Source organism: Mytilus galloprovincialis, chromosome 11 (assembly GCF_965363235.1).
Source record: "Mytilus galloprovincialis chromosome 11, xbMytGall1.hap1.1, whole genome shotgun sequence".
NCBI classification, from domain to species: Eukaryota; Metazoa; Mollusca; class Bivalvia; order Mytilida; family Mytilidae; genus Mytilus; species Mytilus galloprovincialis.
Window position 1 is genome coordinate 38,745,577 of NC_134848.1, and position 5,760 is coordinate 38,751,336.

Sequence of the window (5,760 nt, forward strand, 5' to 3'; positions counted from 1 at the left end):
GGGAACTGTACAGAAAGAGTGAAAACGTGAGCCCATACCCATTACTGTATAGGTACCTCAGACTTTGGATGGACAGTGAAGTCTTCAGGTGCACTTTCCCACCCTGGAATTGATACGAGTTGAAGATACGGATAAAATCTATCAATCTAACCACCTGCGGTCAAGAACTTTGCCGTAGGGGGGTGGCAGTAAAGCCACCACTGCCACCACCCGTAATGGACAAAAATGAGAAATTGGGTATGGGGTTGTCAGCTTCTGGTGCACTTTCCCACCCGGGCATTTTCATGAATAAAAGGGTCTGGGACAAGCTTTCAATCCCACTAGGTGTGGGTAAAAACTTTGCCGTAGGGAACTGTACAGAAAGAGTGAAAACGTGAGCCCATACCCATTACTGTATAGGTACCTCAGACTTTGGATGGACAGTGAAGTCTTCAGGTGCACTTTCCCACCCTGGAATTGATACGAGTTGAAGATATGGATAAAATCTATCAATCTAACCACCTGCGGTCAAGAACTTTGCCGTAGGGGGGTGGCAGTAAAGCCACCACTGCCACCACCCGTAATGGACAAAAATGAGAAATTGGGTATGGGGTTGTCAGCTTCTGGTGCACTTTCCCACCCGGGCATTTTCATGAATAAAAGGGTCTGGGACAAGCTTTCAATCCCACTAGGTGTGGGTAAAAACTTTGCCGTAGGGAACTGTACAGAAAGAGTGAAAACGTAAGCCCATACCCATTACTGTATAGGTACCTCAGACTTTGGATGGACAGTGAAGTCTTCAGGTGCACTTTCCCACCCTGGAATTGATACGAGTTGAAGATACGGATAAAATCTATCAATCTAACCACCTGCGGTCAAGAACTTTGCCGTAGGGGGGTGGCAGTAAAGCCACCACTGCCACCACCCGTAATGGACAAAAATGAGAAATTGGGTATGGGGTTGTCAGCTTCTGGTGCACTTTCCCACCCGGGCATTTTCATGAATAAAAGGGTGTGGGACAAGCTTTCAATCCCACTAGGTGTGGGTAAAAACTTTGCCGTAGGGAACTGTACAGAAAGAGTGAAAACGTGAGCCCATACCCATTACTGTATAGGTACCTCAGACTTTGGATGGACAGTGAAGTCTTCAGGTGCACTTTCCCACCCTGGAATTGATACGAGTTGAAGATACGGATAAAATCTATCAATCTAACCACCTGCGGTCAAGAACTTTGCCGTAGGGGGGTGGCAGTAAAGCCACCACTGCCACCACCCGTAATGGACAAAAATGAGAAATTGGGTATGGGGTTGTCAGCTTCTGGTGCACTTTCCCACCCGGGCATTTTCATGAATAAAAGGGTCTGGGACAAGCTTTTAATCCCACTAGGTGTGGGTAAAAACTTTGCCGTAGGGAACTGTACAGAAAGAGTGAAAACGTGAGCCCATACCCATTACTGTATAGGTACCTCAGACTTTGGATGGACAGTGAAGTCTTCAGGTGCACTTTCCCACCCTGGAATTGATACGAGTTGAAGATACGGATAAAATCTATCAATCTAACCACCTGCGGTCAAGAACTTTGCCGTAGGGGGGTGGCAGTAAAGCCACCACTGCCACCACCCGTAATGGACAAAAATGAGAAATTGGGTATGGGGTTGTCAGCTTCTGGTGCACTTTCCCACCCGGGCATTTTCATGAATAAAAGGGTCTGGGACAAGCTTTTAATCCCACTAGGTGTGGGTAAAAACTTTGCCGTAGGGAACTGTACAGAAAGAGTGAAAACGTGAGCCCATACCCATTACTGTATAGGTACCTCAGACTTTGGATGGACAGTGAAGTCTTCAGGTGCACTTTCCCACCCTGGAATTGATACGAGTTGAAGATATGGATAAAATCTATCAATCTAACCACCTGCGGTCAAGAACTTTGCCGTAGGGGGGTGGCAGTAAAGCCACCACTGCCACCACCCGTAATGGACAAAAATGAGAAATTGGGTATGGGGTTGTCAGCTTCTGGTGCACTTTCCCACCCGGGCATTTTCATGAATAAAAGGGTCTGGGACAAGCTTTCAATCCCACTAGGTGTGGGTAAAAACTTTGCCGTAGGGAACTGTACAGAAAGAGTGAAAACGTGAGCCCATACCCATTACTGTATAGGTACCTCAGACTTTGGATGGACAGTGAAGTCTTCAGGTGCACTTTCCCACCCTGGAATTGATACGAGTTGAAGATACGGATAAAATCTATCAATCTAACCACCTGCGGTCAAGAACTTTGCCGTAGGGGGGTGGCAGTAAAGCCACCACTGCCACCACCCGTAATGGACAAAAATGAGAAATTGGGTATGGGGTTGTCAGCTTCTGGTGCACTTTCCCACCCGGGCATTTTCATGAATAAAAGGGTCTGGGACAAGCTTTTAATCCCACTAGGTGTGGGTAAAAACTTTGCCGTAGGGAACTGTACAGAAAGAGTGAAAACGTGAGCCCATACCCATTACTGTATAGGTACCTCAGACTTTGGATGGACAGTGAAGTCTTCAGGTGCACTTTCCCACCCTGGAATCGATACGAGTTGAAGATATGGATAAAATCTATCAATCTAACCACCTGCAGTCAAGAACTTTGCCGTAGGGGGGTGGCAGTAAAGCCACCACTGCCACCACCCGTAATGGACAAAAATGAGAAATTGGGTATGGGGTTGTCAGCTTCTGGTGCACTTTCCCACCCGGGCATTTTCATGAATAAAAGGGTCTGGGACAAGCTTTCAATCCCACTAGGTGTGGGTAAAAACTTTGCCGTAGGGAACTGTACAGAAAGAGTGAAAACGTAAGCCCATACCCATTACTGTATAGGTACCTCAGACTTTGGATGGACAGTGAAGTCTTCAGGTGCACTTTCCCACCCTGGAATTGATACGAGTTGAAGATATGGATAAAATCTATCAATCTAACCACCTGCGGTCAAGAACTTTGCCGTAGGGGGGTGGCAGTAAAGCCACCACTGCCACCACCCGTAATGGACAAAAATGAGAAATTGGGTATGGGGTTGTCAGCTTCTGGTGCACTTTCCCACCCGGGCATTTTCATGAATAAAAGGGTCTGGGACAAGCTTTCAATCCCACTAGGTGTGGGTAAAAACTTTGCCGTAGGGAACTGTACAGAAAGAGTGAAAACGTGAGCCCATACCCATTACTGTATAGGTACCTCAGACTTTGGATGGACAGTGAAGTCTTCAGGTGCACTTTCCCACCCTGGAATTGATACGAGTTGAAGATACGGATAAAATCTATCAATCTAACCACCTGCGGTCAAGAACTTTGCCGTAGGGGGGTGGCAGTAAAGCCACCACTGCCACCACCCGTAATGGACAAAAATGAGAAATTGGGTATGGGGTTGTCAGCTTCTGGTGCACTTTCCCACCCGGGCATTTTCATGAATAAAAGGGTCTGGGACAAGCTTTTAATCCCACTAGGTGTGGGTAAAAACTTTGCCGTAGGGAACTGTACAGAAAGAGTGAAAACGTGAGCCCATACCCATTACTGTATAGGTACCTCAGACTTTGGATGGACAGTGAAGTCTTCAGGTGCACTTTCCCACCCTGGAATTGATACGAGTTGAAGATATGGATAAAATCTATCAATCTAACCACCTGCGGTCAAGAACTTTGCCGTAGGGGGGTGGCAGTAAAGCCACCACTGCCACCACCCGTAATGGACAAAAATGAGAAATTGGGTATGGGGTTGTCAGCTTCTGGTGCACTTTCCCACCCGGGCATTTTCATGAATAAAAGGGTCTGGGACAAGCTTTCAATCCCACTAGGTGTGGGTAAAAACTTTGCCGTAGGGAACTGTACAGAAAGAGTGAAAACGTAAGCCCATACCCATTACTGTATAGGTACCTCAGACTTTGGATGGACAGTGAAGTCTTCAGGTGCACTTTCCCACCCTGGAATTGATACGAGTTGAAGATACGGATAAAATCTATCAATCTAACCACCTGCGGTCAAGAACTTTGCCGTAGGGGGGTGGCAGTAAAGCCACCACTGCCACCACCCGTAATGGACAAAAATGAGAAATTGGGTATGGGGTTGTCAGCTTCTGGTGCACTTTCCCACCCGGGCATTTTCATAAATAAAAGGGTCTGGGACAAGCTTTCAATCCCACTAGGTGTGGGTAAAAACTTTGCCGTAGGGAACTGTACAGAAAGAGTGAAAACGTGAGCCCATACCCATTACTGTATAGGTACCTCAGACTTTGGATGGACAGTGAAGTCTTCAGGTGCACTTTCCCACCCTGGAATTGATACGAGTTGAAGATACGGATAAAATCTATCAATCTAACCACCTGCGGTCAAGAACTTTGCCGTAGGGGGGTGGCAGTAAAGCCACCACTGCCACCACCCGTAATGGACAAAAATGAGAAATTGGGTATGGGGTTGTCAGCTTCTGGTGCACTTTCCCACCCGGGCATTTTCATGAATAAAAGGGTCTGGGACAAGCTTTTAATCCCACTAGGTGTGGGTAAAAACTTTGCCGTAGGGAACTGTACAGAAAGAGTGAAAACGTGAGCCCATACCCATTACTGTATAGGTACCTCAGACTTTGGATGGACAGTGAAGTCTTCAGGTGCACTTTCCCGCCCTGGAATTGATACGAGTTGAAGATATGGATAAAATCTATCAATCTAACCACCTGCGGTCAAGAACTTTGCCGTAGGGGGGTGGCAGTAAAGCCACCACTGCCACCACCCGTAATGGACAAAAATGAGAAATTGGGTATGGGGTTGTCAGCTTCTGGTGCACTTTCCCACCCGGGCATTTTCATGAATAAAAGGGTCTGGGACAAGCTTTCAATCCCACTAGGTGTGGGTAAAAACTTTGCCGTAGGGAACTGTACAGAAAGAGTGAAAACGTGAGCCCATACCCATTACTGTATAGGTACCTCAGACTTTGGATGGACAGTGAAGTCTTCAGGTGCACTTTCCCACCCTGGAATTGATACGAGTTGAAGATACGGATAAAATCTATCAATCTAACCACCTGCGGTCAAGAACTTTGCCGTAGGGGGGTGGCAGTAAAGCCACCACTGCCACCACCCGTAATGGACAAAAATGAGAAATTGGGTATGGGGTTGTCAGCTTCTGGTGCACTTTCCCACCCGGGCATTTTCATGAATAAAAGGGTCTGGGACAAGCTTTTAATCCCACTAGGTGTGGGTAAAAACTTTGCCGTAGGGAACTGTACAGAAAGAGTGAAAACGTGAGCCCATACCCATTACTGTATAGGTACCTTAGACTTTGGATGGACAGTGAAGTCTTCAGGTGCACTTTCCCACCCTGGAATTGATACGAGTTGAAGATATGGATAAAATCTATCAATCTAACCACCTGCGGTCAAGAACTTTGCCGTAGGGGGGTGGCAGTAAAGCCACCACTGCCACCACCCGTAATGGACAAAAATGAGAAATTGGGTATGGGGTTGTCAGCTTCTGGTGCACTTTCCCACCCGGGCATTTTCATGAATAAAAGGGTCTGGGACAAGCTTTTAATCCCACTAGGTGTGGGTAAAAACTTTGCCGTAGGGAACTGTACAGAAAGAGTGAAAACGTGAGCCCATACCCATTACTGTATAGGTACCTCAGACTTTGGATGGACAGTGAAGTCTTCAGGTGCACTTTCCCACCCTGGAATTGATACGAGTTGAAGATATGGATAAAATCTATCAATCTAACCACCTGCGGTCAAGAACTTTGCCGTAGGGGGGTGGCAGTAAAGCCACCACTGCCACC